The following is a 15,571-nucleotide window of genomic DNA, read 5'->3' as shown; positions in this document are numbered from 1 at the left end:
CTTCATAGTTAAGACTCCCTTTTTTAAAAATTTAATTTATTGGTACATTCTAGGTAGACAGTGCAGTTACATTCATTACTGGGATCTTGTACCTTTACATGCCAGGTCTTGGTTCTCATTTTTTCCCCTTGTCTCTGCCCTCCCTTCACCCTCCCCTCCCCTCCCCCTTTCAAACACTATAATTCCATTTTTACATTTTCTCATATTGTTTTCCTTTTCCCTTGTTCCCCCTTCTGTACCCTTCTCACTGTTCCTACACTTTTGGTCCTTTTCTTCCTATTTGCTAAGTGTCCCATTAGGATCTTGAGTACTGTTTTAGTTTTTCACACCAGAGATACTATTCGGTATTTGCATATGTGTGCCTTATTTATTTCACTAAGAAGTATATCCTCAAAATGTACCCATTTAACTATGAATGAATCTACTTTCTCATTCTTTATGGCTGAGTAGTATTCCATTTTGCAGAAAAACCACATCTTCTTTATCCAGTTTCCAATTGATGGGCAGATGGGCTGTTTCCAAGTTATCGCTATTACAAACTATGCCACTATAAACATGGGTGCACATATACCACTATGGTATGATTCTTTCACTTCTTTTGGAAAGATACCCAACAGAGGATGGCTGGGTCAAATGGAACCTCTAGTCCCAGCTCTTTGAGGTATCTCCATATTGATTTCCATAGTGGTTGCACAAGTCTGCACTCCCACCAACAATGGAGAAGGGTTCCTTTCTCCCCACAACCCCTCAAACATTTGATATTGGTTGATTTCTTGATAGCAGCCATTCTTTGTGGGGTGAGGTGGAATCTCAGTGTTGTTTTCATCTGCATCTCTTGTATGACCAGTGATGTGGACCTTTTTTTCATATATTTACTTGCTGCTTTTATTTCTTTGTCTGAGAAATGTCTGTTCATTTCAGATGCCCACTTTAGAATTGGGTCTTTATATTTGGGGGGGCTGGTTGTTTTGAGTTCTTTATATATTTTAAATAATAGTCCTTTGTCTGAGGAGCAGCTGGTAAAAAATTTTTCCCACATTGTAGGTTGTCTCTTAGTTCTGTTGATCGTTTCTTTTGCAGTGCAGAAGCTTTTTAATAAGATGAGATCCCAGTTGTTCTTTCTGCTAGTTCCTGTGCTACTGAGGATTTGTTTATAAAGTCTTTTCCTATGCCAATGTCTTCCAGAGTTCTGCCTAACTAATCTTCCAGCAAGTTTAGTGTTTTTGTTTTTATGTTTAGATCTTTAATCCACTTGAATTTTAATTTAGTGCATGGTGAGAGATAAGGGTCTAATTTTAATCTTTTACAGGTTGAGATCCAATTTTTCCAACACCATTTATTAAAGAGGCTATCTTTCCTCCAGGGGGAATGGCAGCTCCTTTGTCAAGGATGCGGTAGTTGAGTGCATCTAGAGTTGTTTTTGTGTCTCCCAATGTGTTCCACTGATCCTCAGGTCTGCTTCTTTGCCAGAGCTATGCTGTTTTTATCACAGTGGTTTTGTAGTACAGTTTCAAATTGGGAATTGTTATACCCACTGCCATGTGTCTGCTGCCTAGTATGGCTTTTGCTATTCTAGGTCTCTTATGGTTCCAAATGAATTTTTGGATTCTTCTTTCTAGTTCTGTGAAGTATAGTGTTGAGATTTCAATTGGTATTGCATTGAATCTGTATAGCAGTTTTGTTAGTATGGCCATTTTCACTATGTTGATTCTTCCTACCCAGGAGCAGGGGACATCTTTCCATTTTCTTAAATCCTCCTTGATCTCTTTTTAAAGAGTGCTGTAGTTTTCAGTGGAGAGGTCTTTTGCTTCTTTTGTTAGGTTGATTCCCAGATACTTCATTTATTTGGGTGCTATTGTGAAAGGAATTGTTTCCCTAATTTCCCTCTCAGTGAGTCTCTTATTTGTGTACAAGAAGGATATTGATTTTGGGGTGTTGACCTTGTATCCAGCTACTCTGCCAAAAGTGTCAAATAAGTCAAGAAGTCTTTTGGTGGAGTTTTTTGGGTCTTCAATGTAGAGTATCATATCATCAGCAAATAATGACAGTTTAACTTCTTCCTTTCCTATCTTTATTGCTTTAATTTCTTTCTCTTGTCTAATTGCTATGGCTAATATTTCCAGAACTATATCAAAGAGGAGTGGTGATAGTGCGCATCCTTGTCTTGTTCCTGATTTTCGCATGAAGGTTCTCAGTTTTTGGCCATTCAATGTGATGTTGGCTGTTAGTTTTTCATAGCCTTTATTAAGTTGAGACATAGACCACCTATTCCAATTTTTTGCAGAGTTTTTATTATGAGTGGGTGTTGAATTTTGTCAAATGCTTTTTCTGCATCTATCGAGAGGATCATGTGGTTCTTGTCCTTGACTTTGTTAATGTAGTGTATTACATTAATTGATTTACATATGTTGAACCATCCTTGCATCCCTGGAATAAATCTGACTTGATTGGGATGAATGATCTTCTTGATGATCCTCTGTATTCTGTTTGCTAGTATCTTATTGAGGATTTTTGCATCTATATTCATTAAGGAGATTGGCCTATAGTTCTCTTTTTTTGTTACATCTTTCCCAGGTTTGGGAATCAAAGTGATATTTGCTTCCAGGAATGAATTTGGAAGTATTGCTTCTCTTTCAATTTCGTTGAAAAGTCTGAAGAGTAATGGCAATAGATCTTCTCTAAATGTCTCGTAAAATTCAGCAGTGAATCCATCAGGACCTGGGCTTTTCTTTGTTGGTAAGTTTTTTATTACATTTTCAATTTCATTGATTGTGATTGGGGTGTTTAAAATTTTTTTATCTTCTTTGTTCAACTTTGGTAATTCATAGGTATCTAGAAATCTGTCCATTTCTTCTGTGTTTTCCTTTTTATTAGAGTACAGTTTCTCATAGTATGTACAGATGATCCTCTGGATTTCTGTTAGATCTGTTGTGACTTCGCCTTTTTCATTCCTGATTGCATGGATCTGAGCCTTTTCTTTCCCTTTTTTGATAAGGTTTGGTAAGGGTTAATTGATTTTATTGAGTCTTTCAAAAAACCAACTCTTCGATTCATTTATTTTTTATATCATTTTCTTAGTTTCCATTGTATTGATTTCTGCTCTAATCTTTATAATTTCCTCTCTTGTTCGAGCTTGGGGTTTTTCTTGCTCTTGTTTTTCTAGGAATATAAGAGTCATTCTTAGGTTGTTTATTTCAGCTTGCTCTGTTTTCCTAATGTGGGTGTTTAGTGCTATGAATTTTCCACGTAGAACTGCTTACATTGTGTCCCATAGATTCCTGTATGTTGTTTTGGCATTTTCATTTATTTGTAAAAACTGTCAAATTTCTTCTTTGATTTCCTCTGTGATCCATTGATTGTTCAGGAGAGTGTTGTTCAATTTCCATGTGTTTGTGAAGTTTCTATGGTTTCTTATGCTATTGATCTCCAGCTTTTTTGCACTGCAATCTGATAATATACAGGGAATAACTTCAATTCTTTTGCATTTATTCAAACCTGTTTTGTGAGCTAGTATGTGATCTACCTTGGAGAGTGACCCATGTGCAGCCGAAACGAATGTATATTCTGATTTTATGGGGTGAAATACTCTATAGACGTCTAATAAGTCCATGCGTTCAAGAGCTTGGTTCAGTTCTACTATTTCATTGTTGATTTTTTGCCTAGATGATCTGTCTATTATTGATACTGGACTATTCAGATCCCCCACTACAATTGTATTAGTGGTTATTTGGTTTTTCATGTTACTTAATATTTGTTTTATATAGTTGGGGGCATTTATATTTGGCTCTTATATGTTTATGATTGTCATTTCTTCCTCTTGAATTGTTCCCTTTACAAGGATGTAGTGGCCTTCTTTGTCTCTCTTAGTGAGTTTTGCTTTGAAATTTGCTTTGTCTGTGAATAAGATTGCTACCCCTGTTTTTTTCTGTGCTCCTGTCACGTGGAGAATTGTTTTCCATCCCTTCACTTTCAGTCTATGGGCTTCTTTTTGCACTAGGTGTGTTTCTTGTATACAATATATTGTTGGATTTTGCTTCTTAATCCATTCTGCCAGTCTGTTTCCCTTAATTGGTGAATTGAGGCCATTGACATTGATAGTTATAACTGATACCTACTGACTTATTATTATCCTGTTATTGGCCTTTTGTTAACTCTTTATTTTTTGTCCTCTCTTTTTAGTTTCTAGCTTTGGCTATTTGATTTGCTCTGTTGGACCTCCTGGTGTTGTGATCTTCATTGTCTTTTTCTAGAATATTGTTTAAAATTCTTAGTAGTGCTGGTTTAGTATTCATGAAGTTTCTCAAGTGCTCTTTGTCATGGAAGTATCTTATTTCTCCATCCATTTTGAAAGAGAGTTTTGCAGGATACATCAGTCTTGGTTGTAGGTTGTTTTCTTTTAGGACTTGAAATACCTCACTCCAGGCTCTCGACATGAGGGCTTGTGTTGAAAAGTCTGCTGTGATCCTGATGGGCTTCCCTTTGTGTGTGATTTGTTTCCTTTCTCTTACTGCTTGTAGTATTTTGTTCTTCTGTTGGGTTTGTGGGATATTGATTATTATATGTCTAGGTGTAGAATTTTTTTGATCATGGCTAGTTGGTGTCCTATATGCCTTGCTTATCTGTATGTCTAATTCTTCCCCTCGGTTTGGGAAGTTTTCAGTCATTAATTCTTTGAACAGATTTTTTAAGTCAGTTGCATTTTCTCCTGGTACTTCATGGATTCCTATCAGTCTTATGTTATTCTTCTTTGCATCATCTATGAGTTGTTGGATCAATTTCTCATGCTCCCTGACTGTTTTTAAGAGACCTCTCTTTTCCTGGTCACTGTCTGCTATCCTATCTTCTATATCTGAGATCCTATCCTCGCAATCTTTTATTCTGTTATGTATGCTTTCAATAGAGTTTTTAATCTCTTGGATATCTCTTTGAATCTGTTTAATGGATTCCATTTCTTTCCTATTTTGGGCGTTCACTGTTTCCATTTCTTTCTTATTCTGGGCCTTCATGGTTTCTATTATGTTCCCAAGCTCATCTATTTTTTTGTCAGTTTCTGTTCTGGATTCTTGAATCATGTCTTTCATTTTGCTAGCTCACCATCTCTACGGTTAACTGGGAAATAATTTCTCTTTTGAATTTTTCTAGAGCTTGATTGATCAGTTTTTTCACTTCCTGTGCTGTGAGTTCTGAGTGTGCTGAAGGTTCACTGTTTGATTTTTCATTCTCCTTTGCCCTACTGTTTACCATTGGTGGACTGGAAGTCTGTCTTTGTGGCTTGCTTAAGTGTTTTCTCATCTTTATTTTTGCTGTTGGGTTGACCTGGTTGGATCAATCTGGGTTGACCCAGATTGCTCTGGGTCATTAAATCTTCCTGATATTGTTGCATCCTAGCCTTTGATTTGCTAATGACTTATAGACATTCTTATTTTCATAATTGAGCAAACAACTCATCAAATCAATCCCAATCCTTTATCCCTATCGATACAATCAGTCACATAATAGGATCAATCACCACCCTTTACAGCCCGCCATGCCTCTGCAGAGCACGTCTTAGGACTGGCTCAGTCAGAGAATCTAATGGGGGATGCGGTGCTCAGCGGTGCCTGCTCTGCTACCCTCCTACCACTGTGTCTGAGCCAGTCAGTGGCGCCCTCTGGAAACAGCGCTGCTGCAGAGGAGGCTGTGCAGGAGAGAGGGCTCTGAGTCCAAACTGGGGCAATGATGTCAAACTCACCCGACTGGTGTGCATTGTAGCCAATCACTCAGCTCCTGCTGGAAACAGCGCAGCTCCAGAGGAGGCCATGCAGGAGATAGGGCTCTCAAGACCCCTTTTAAAATGTCTAATTAAATCATTGTCATTTTACCTGGAAAGAGTAGAACGTTGACTTACATTCACCATGTTATCATTGAGGGAAAATGGAAAGTTTACAACTGTTCCTCTCTACCAGGTAGAAATATTCAACTGCACGCAGAATGAAGAGGTGTAATCACCTCACTCTTAAGCAATTTCTGTTAGCTGTTTTCTCTTCAAGCCATTCAGCTCAAGCTACTTCTGGGCCACTCAGCTGGAAGTACTTATGCAAAATCACCAATGATTTTTTTTAACATTGCCCAAATCAATAGAAAGTTTTTGTTTTCACCTAGTCAAAAAGAAACTTTGATCCATCACCATCTCCTCTCCTTACTTCACAATATCACACCAACTTGGTTCTCTTGTCGCCTAATGTTCTCTACCTCACCCCTGTGTGTGTCTTCCTCTTTCTAATAGCTCATCTTTTCTGTCCAAATTTTAAATATTAGAGTTTCTTGATGCCTTGTCCTACTCTCTTGTCAAAGAAATGCCTTTAAATGCTACCAAAAATCAATAAATAATATAAATATCTTTACATGCCATTTGTATAAGCAGCTCTATCTCAGGTGTTGCTCTGAGTTCCATGTCTATAATATGCCTATATATAATCTCCAACTGGATGGTCATTCATATTTATATTGGAACTCTCTCTCTCTCTCTCTCTCTCTCTTTCTTTTTTTTTTTTTTTTTTTTTTTTTTTGGTACCGGGGATGAAACTCAGGAACGTGCACTTGCAGAACCACTGGGGTAAATCCCCAGCCCTCCATATTGGCATTCTTAATTTCTCATCCCAGAAATTTGTTTCTGTCTAGTGCTTCCAGTCTCTGTAAAGGACACTTTTATTCACCTAGTTGCTTAAGCCAGAGCTTAAGTCATGCTTGATTACTCCCTTACCAACCTGAAATCCAATTGAACAGCAAATGTTAACTTCTCTTCCAAAATGTAGTCCAAATATTTTTCTCTTTTCCCTGCCATTACCACTTCATACCTTTATGACTGTAATGATGATCTACTTGGTTTATCTACTTGATTTACCTGGCTATGTTCAGGAATCTTGGCTTCAATTTATATGATGCCAAAATACATCATAACCACATTCTTGACAATACTAACAGTGAGGATTTTCTGGCACTCAAAAAAAACACTGGTCAAGTGTTCGGGTACTCTGGCAGTGGTCAAATGTTCATATTGCCATGTGTCATTTTGTTAAGGGAAAACAGAAAGCCAGTGGCCCTGTCCAATCCTTAGCCATCTGGTTAATCAATGTTCACCAACTGTGTGACAGATAGCTTGGGAAATGGAATACACCAATGGTAGTTGAACCAAAAGGAGAGGATGCTGTTGCTGCCTCTTTGCCAGACATGTTTCACACATCAAGAGAGATACAGTTCCTCAGACTACTCAGATGGACGCCACACAAGCAGTCCTGTCATTATTATGTGAGAGCACTTGCGTGCAAATTGCTTAACAATTAACACTGGGGTAGTAATAGCTTTCAGAGTCATTAAGGTTATAAATCTAACTAAAATTGTCACCCTCTTAGAATTTGCTTCACATTTTGTGTCAATACTCATCAAAGAGATAATGATCATCTTAATTACAATTATAAAAATAGTGCCTCACCCTTGACCTCACTTATAAGCTACAAAGCACTTTTTGCATTAGTTCAGTATTTTCACAGCAACTCTGAAACAAGTACTCTCAACTCCATTAAGTAACTTTTTAAAAAATGACAGCTTGATCATAGAACTCTTTATTGGGTTACATTAGTATGTGCACTTGACAAAAGCCAGCAAAAGTACACTTAAGATTAATGCTTTTTAGCTTCCACTGTAGCCGCCATTGAAGAGCAGCTGCCATGGCTCTATGCTGCCCTGTGGCCGTGGGCCTCAATAAAGACCACAAGGTAACAAAGGACATGAGCAAACCGAGGTACAGCCCCTCTGCGGGCTCCTCACCAAGCACACCAAGTTCGTGCGGACATGATCCCAGAGATGTGCAGCTTCACCCCTTAGGAGCGGTGCACCATGGAGCTGCTCAAGGTGTCGAAGGACAAGTGGGCCCTCAAGTTCATCAAGAAAAGGGTGGGGACGCACATCCGAGCCAAAAGGAAGCGCAAGGAGCTGAGCAACGTGCTGACCACCACGAGGAAAGCAGCTGCCAAGAAGGACTGAGCCCCTCTCCCCTGTGCACAATAAGCCTTTGCGGGAATCAAAAAAAAAAAAAAAGATTTATGCTTTTCAATGTATGTGCATGTTGCATCTAAAAAAATTGAGCTGGAGGTGTATTTCAATGGTAGAGCACTGACCTGGTATGCAAGAAGGCCTGAGTTCAGACCCTAGCACCACAAAGCAAAAAGAAAAGAAAAAAAATGTAAGCCTGTCTCTGTGACAGGCTGCAGTCTCCAGGAATGCAGGCCCCTTGGAAGTCCCTCAACACAGTGACTTTGTTTTCATTTATGGATAGTTAATTAGCAACAGTATGACAATGATCAAAATAAATGAATGGACTGAGCATGTCAACTTTGAGAAACTGTGACAACTTTGACTGTATCCTGTGTATATCCGGCCTAACATTTCCATTATGACTTAAGTTTTTGGTATCAGATGTTACACTTGTATTATCTCTTATGGAAAAAAAAATCCTTTTCTCTCTATATTTGCTTTGTCTTTTTCCTTTTTCTGCAACAGTTACTGCTAGTACCTGCCTTACTGATATAAGCAATGGGGCTGACTGGACCCTTTGGTCCAGTGTTGTTGCTTCCAAGTTTTCTACTGAATATGGTGCTAACTCTTGAGCTACGTACACAATGGTGACTGTGCCCATGTCCTGTGGTCCAGATGTGGTTTCCCCTCAAGGCTTGTTGGGTGGTTGTTCTTCAGTGTGAAAGAGGCAAACCTTTAGGTAGTAGAGCCCAGTAGGATTTCTTATATGGACTGGGAGTGTTACAATTAGGATCTTAAATGTTACTCAAAAGCTAATGTGTTAAAGGGTTGATCTTCAACGAGAAATGTTCTGAGGTGGAACTTTTGAGAAGGGATTGGATCACAACAGCTCTGTCCTTGGGGCTAGATTAATCCATTTATGTATTCATAGTTTAATGAGTTCAGGGGAGGGACTTGGTTCTAAAAGGACTTTCCCTCTCTGTCTCTCTCTCTGACTCTCTCTCTGTCGCTCTCTCTCTCTCTCTGTCTCTCCCTCTCTCTCTCTCTGTCTCTCTTTCTCTCTCTCTTTCTCCCCCCACCTCCTGTCTCTACCTTCCACTGGCTCTTCCTTTCTTCCTGGCTGCTATGACATAGTAGCTTTGCTCCACTATATACGCTAACCATGATCCATGATATTCTGCCTCACCACAGGTCCAGAAACAACAGAGCACAGTGACTAGGGAGTGAAACTCCTCAAACTGCGAGTCAAAATAAACCTTTTTTTCTTTTAAGTTGATTTTCTCAGGTATTTTGTCACAGGAATGGAAAGCTGACTAACAGAAAGAATGCCCTTGGAGAAGGAATTGTGGGACAACAGCCTCTCTGGTTTCCTGTTTAGAGAAGTGATTCCTCCCTCCCACATGTGTTCCCACCATTATCCTCCACCATGAGGTGACGACAAAAGGTGACGAGCTATTTGGACTTCAGCCTTCAGAACTGTGAACTGAACATTTTTTTTCCTTATATGGCTTGTTTGTTTCAGGTATTTCATTATGTAATAAAAAATCATGAATACACTACAAATAAAGTTTTCATTAATGCACTTTTTAGAGTTTTGCCAATAAACAGATTTTTAATCTTGTTGGATTTCTTCTTACTGTCTTTCAAGTTAGTGAGGTGTGGCTACCACGGAGTCACACATTTGCTATGCTACTTCGGAAAAAATAACCAATCACCAGACCATATATTTCAATGTGATTACGATAGTAATACCTATCATCCTACAGAAAACTGGAGAAGATAGCCCAGCAGAGTGCCTGGCAGTGTGCATCCACTGTTTTCCTAGAGTTTGCTCAGCTCTGGAGGAGTGAGCTGGCTCTTCCCATGCGTCTTGGCACATTTGCTTCCCAGCTCCCTTGCATTGCTATTCTATTTAGATTTCCAGTTTCTGATGTAGCATTATCTTTGGATCCTTGGGTCGATATGGAACTTTAAAATTTAGGATTTTTTTCTTTAGCAACAGGCAGCTTCTCCAACTTCCTTAAGCCTAAGACATAAATGACCACCCGCTCCTTTCCTCAGTGCACGTGAATGAACAGAACAGAATGCAGTGCAGGATATTGGCATCAGGAAATCATGGTCTAGAAGTGAGAGAGTAAGCCTGGAGCGGTCTACGGTCTCTTTGTATTTCTTCTTTCCTCAGCTCCTTGCTGTAAAAGACCCTTGCATTCCTGAACACAGTAAGATGGTGATTTGTGGAAGATGAAGCCCCTCCATCTGGTCTAGATTTATATAAAACCTCTTTCCTTTTCACCAAAACCAGTCTCCTCTTGTTGATTTGGGAGCAGGAAGCAGCAAAGAGGCTGGTAGCATGTCTACTATTCTGGCCGTTCTGGGACTCGCTCTTCCTCTGTGTGTGCACATATCCTCCTTCCTCCAAGTTCTCTTTTTTTTTTCTCTCATTGAGTTTATTGGTGCATTTTAGGTATACGGTACCGTTACATTCATCATTGGGATCTTGCACCTTTACATGACAGGTCTTGGTTCTCATTTTTTCCCCACACCCATGCCCTCCCTTCACCCCCTCCTCCCATGTTCTTTGCCCCCCCCATGTTCTTTTTTACCATGGCATCTCTGTGCTGCTGTTGCTGCTGCCTCTGCCGCTGCTCTCACTTGACAGTAGGCCTCTTGCCAAGCCTGCCAACTGGGTTTAAGCTTTTGAATCTTACAGTAAAAAAGGAAAGAAAATGTTTATAGTAACAAGTCAGTCCCCCAAAAATAAATTTTAAAAATTCATTTAGAAAATGAATAATTTCTTTAAAACAACTACAGGCAACCTGTAATGTACAAAGCCTAGTTGGGAGCCATTTTCCAAGAACCAAATTAGTCCTCAGTTAGAAGCGTCTGCTAATAATTCTACTCTAGAATGAATGGAAATAAGGGAAAAGGAAAATATGAAAAGAGAGAATGAATGGTAGTGCTTTTGCCCACTTCTGCAGAGTTCTCTGTTCTATAAATCCTGATACTAAAAAATCCTTAGAAATGCAGCTAGGTGTTCTCTCAGTACTTTTAGGCTAGAACAAAGTAATCTATTGTATTTCTTTTATCATCATAGCTGCCGAAATTTTTAAATAACTTCCATACTATAGTAAAATCTTTTTTACTCATTTAGATTTCTAATAGGATTGTTTTATTCTCTCCTTCCTTTAGTGTTTGGGTCTTGTCATTTTAATCTTATGTTATTTACATAAAAACAGTCCCTTGGGGTTTTGATTGTATTGCTGCTATAGATACCATTTTAAAAAGAAGAAACAAGTAATTTCTGCCTTTTCTTTCCTGGTAGAAGGCATAGAAAGAAAGCAAGGCTTTTAAAGTTAGAGTTTTGAAGTCAATTGCTTTTGGGAGAGTTCATAGTTATTTTGTGCTTCAAGATCTAGAGATCTAAATAGTCTCTTCATCCAACCCAGGCCTGTGTTTGCAGATGCTGGGTACTTTGAGAGAAGACAAACACCAGGAGGAACTTTAAATAAGAGCGAGTTTCTGGGGACTTCTGCTTTAACAGTAAAGATAAAAGAAGATACCAAAGCAGATGATGCTATATTCCCAAGACCTCATAACAGGGAGACAAGATGAGACTCTCTGAGTGATAGACATTGAACACAACTATGAGCACCTGCACCCCCAGAGTAGGTAGAATCTCCGGTATGGGGTGACTGCATACATATCAAGTATCTTACTTTTAATAACAGTGCTTAATATTTCATGATGGAATCCTGCATAAAAGAACAAGCTACTGCAACCATGTCTCCGCAATTCTCTTTAGGTACCAGACAGTCACACTGTTCCAATCCCATTTGATGCCCATCAGAGAGTGACATGCACTATCCACTAGGAACTACACTCCTCCCTGCATTGCTGAAGCAAAGTCCTAGTAAAATTTAATGGAGGTAGGAAAATACACAAAGTATTTTGTGTCTTGACTTTGGGTGTCTTAGAAAATCTCATTCAAAGACAACTTTTGTTGATATCTTTCATTCAAGGGGTTCTGCAGTTCTCACTCATATAGCTGAATTATCTTTTATTATAGCCATACTATATATTATAAACTACTATGCAATCTCTTTAGGAAATACCCAAATTATGAATAATTAGAAGAGAAGTGTATTCTATTCTTTGCCTCTATTTCCTCAGAATTCCTAAGGCATTCAGTTTATGAAGCTTTCACCTGTAATATACAGTACAAAGTTTTGATCTGATGGATAAAATTTTAGGCAGTTTGAAGTTTACTTTCTCTGCTGATAGACCACATTTTATATTTCCAGTCTTATAATTATTTTCCACTTATCCTAGTGTCTTTCAGAATTCAACCTTACTACTTTTACTCTAGCTTCAGTTTTGTATCTGAATTAAGACATTCATAATTTCCTGAATGCTGGAGTAGGTCTCCTGAAGGGAAAATATAGGACAAAACTTTATCCTTTTTTGACTCAGTTATCATTCTATCAGCTTGTTGGTTTGGACGGAGGTTTTATGTTGAGCAGTATCCAAAACAGGCAAGTTTCTATAATTCAGGATCAAAGTATGAGTAAGTAGACAGATTTAACAATACAAGTGTGTGCCACTAATGTTCACTGAGTTGTGAGATTTATAAGTTCATCTTAACAGACTTTCTGATACCTCTGAGCAGAACTAAATTGGCACAGACTTGGTGAACTCAGGAAACCCATCATTATCGGGGTTGTAGTCTTGAGATCTGTAGGCTTAGAAATGAAATTCATCAGAGCATCCAGAGTAGCTCCTTCTCTCTGGGAAGATTCCTATTAACTGAATCCTGTAACTGATATATAATAACAAAAATGAAAATGTGTTCATTTATAGTGAAAACACAGCAAGTGAGCATATCCGATCCCCTTTTTTTAAATTTGCCTTTCTTTAGATAAATCTATAGAGAAAGTCAAATTATCAGAAAGAGGCTTGATGTGTTGAAAGTCAAGTAAGAGGAGCAAGCTGACAATTAAGGTGTCTGCCATTAAGCCATCCACCTCTTCTGATGGATGTTACTGTCGCTGGCCTGGGAACCCTGGTCTAGTCTCAGAACTGTGCTGGAAACTCTCACTGGTATTTCTCTAAGTCATACTCTTCTCCCTCCAGTAGCTGACCAACTTTATTCCCTAATTCTGATTTTTATATATGATATAAACAAGGCACTTTTATATTAGAATAAAATTTAGTTCAGATATATAATTGAAAGCATTGTGAAAATCTAACTTAACATTTTCTTTATGAAAAAAAAAAAAGCACCAAGCCGCAACATATTAAGGCATGCAAAAACACAAAATCGGCTGGGGATTTTGCTCAGTGGCTTGGTGGCCTGCCTTGCAAGTGCAAGGACCCGAGTTCAATGCCCGGTACCAAAAAAAAAAAAAAAAATCACAGTACCTTAATGCAGCCAGAAATCCTGTAATTTACTAGGGCCTACATGACACAGAATTGTATGTTTTGGTTTTGGTAAATGCCTGTTCCTGATATTGCCATACCAGGTCCTCTGACTTACCCTGGCCTCCAGGAATCTTTGGCTGTGGGCATACTCACTATCACCATGTTCAAAATTTCTTTTAATCCCTGCTTTCCATACACAACGAATCCTTTGGTTGCCCAGCTTCCTTGTGTTCCTTCTTATTGGAAAATATCCATTTAGTTTCTGATCTTTCTCCATTTCCTTTGACCAATCATGTCCTTGCTGAATCTCGTTTCCTGACCTGCATTTCCATATCACCTGGCCTCTGGATGCCAGCACTTTTATTCTGCTTTGTCCACTTTGATGTTGAATTTCACCTTCACCTAGGAATGACAGTATTTTTGGAGCATACTGTATCTTACTATTTCTAAAGTAATAAAATTTATACTCAACCATAAAAATGGCAATGTCTAAAGGAGTAATGCTTTGTTTATGTCAAAGCCTTAGAAATTTTTACAACAAATTTTTATAGACTCCATACTTTTTTTTCATTGAGTTTATTGGTACATTTTAGGTATACAGTACAGTTACATTCATCATTGGGATCTTGTACCTTTACATGACAGATCTTGGTTCTTATTTTTTCCCCATATCCTACTCTCCCTTCACCCCCTCCACCCTTCCCTATTTACAAAGACTTTGTTTTCATTTTTTTCTTTTCTCACATTTTTTCTTTTCCCTTCTTTCCTTTTCCCTGCCCTTCCCATTTCCCCTACTCCTTTAGCTCTTTTCTTCCTATTTCACATTATAAATTATACAATTAGGCTCAACAATTATAATAAATGATAAAGCTTGTAACAGAATAAAATGTATGATTTTTAAAAATACTATGAAGTCCAGACTACTGATAGTCCCTTTATCTCTCCTCAAATTATCCCATTTGAGTGCCCCATTGTTTTTTTCTGGGACTCAGTTCCAAGCATTATCTTTATTGTCACACCAACTTTGTCTTCTTCAGGTCCTTCTAAAGTAATAAAACTAGGAATCCATTATCAGACAATGTTGAAATTATGAGTGCTCTAATAATGAGGTTAACAGCTCATTTTCTAAAGTGTAGGGATTTAGAGAGAAGTTCCAATTGCCAAAAGACAATCAATCAACTTCTTCATCCAAAGTATAATTAAACTTTGAATAATTCTCCTCTTTGACATATATAATCATACTCTTCTAACAGAAAAGTCAGATTAAATGTGTTAGATCTAATATTCTAACTAGAAGTGAAGAAGAGTTCTAAATAAAGACTTGAATCACTGAATCCAGATTGCATTTTTCTTATCAGTGCTTTGCCTCACTACTTCTAATAATAATAACAACAATAATAGCTAATAACTATTGAATGCTTAGTTGATGTTGGATATTTTACCTCTGTCAACTCATTAAACACCCTCCAAAATTTGTGAGTGTAAGGATTGATATATCCTGAGTACAAAGTGAAGAAAAGGTATGGAAGATTAAATAATTTATCCAGAGTAGTACTCCTCAGGCTGCTGCCTTCATGGGTTTTACACTATAATAAATAAACAGGAATTCCTGCCCATAAAGATCACATACACTAATACTTTAGAAGCTTTTTATTTAATTTTTTTGAGACAGGTCTTCCCTATGTAGTTGAGACTGACCTGGAACTGACTATGTAGCCCAGGCTGGTCTCAAACTCACAGCGATTCTCCTGCCTCAGCCTCCCGAGTGTTGGGATTATAGGTTTATACCACCATGCCCGGCTAGAAGCCTTTTTTATTAAGCACTTCCATACTGCCAACTGACTGCCTAGTGTCCATACCACTAGGTGATATAATCACTGAATTTTGAAATTTTTCAGCTCGAAAGTTTGTTCTAGATCATATATTTATTATTATTATTATTTTTTTTTATTGAGTTTATTGGTACATTTAGGGATACAGTACAGTTACAGGATTATAGGTTTACCACCATGCCCGGCTAGAAGCCTTTTTTATTAAGCACTTCCATACTGCCAACTGACTGCCTAGTGTCCATACCACTAGGTGATATAATCACTGAATTTTGAAATTTTTCAGCTCGAAAGTTTGTTCTATATCTCAT

General features: G+C 38.1%; 1 pseudogene; it reads left to right on the top strand.

The window, feature by feature from the left end:
* Positions 1-7,706: 7,706 nt before the first annotated feature.
* On the top strand, positions 7,707-8,022 carry LOC104872835 (annotated as a pseudogene).
* The last annotated feature ends 7,549 nt before the right edge of the window (positions 8,023-15,571 follow it).

The sequence above is a fragment of the Fukomys damarensis genome, unplaced genomic scaffold (genome assembly GCF_012274545.1).
Source record: "Fukomys damarensis isolate Sample0158 unplaced genomic scaffold, DMR_v1.0_HiC HiC_scaffold_38, whole genome shotgun sequence".
In the NCBI taxonomy this organism is placed as follows: Eukaryota; Metazoa; Chordata; class Mammalia; order Rodentia; family Bathyergidae; genus Fukomys; species Fukomys damarensis.
This window is presented reverse-complemented; position numbering and strand designations above follow the sequence as displayed.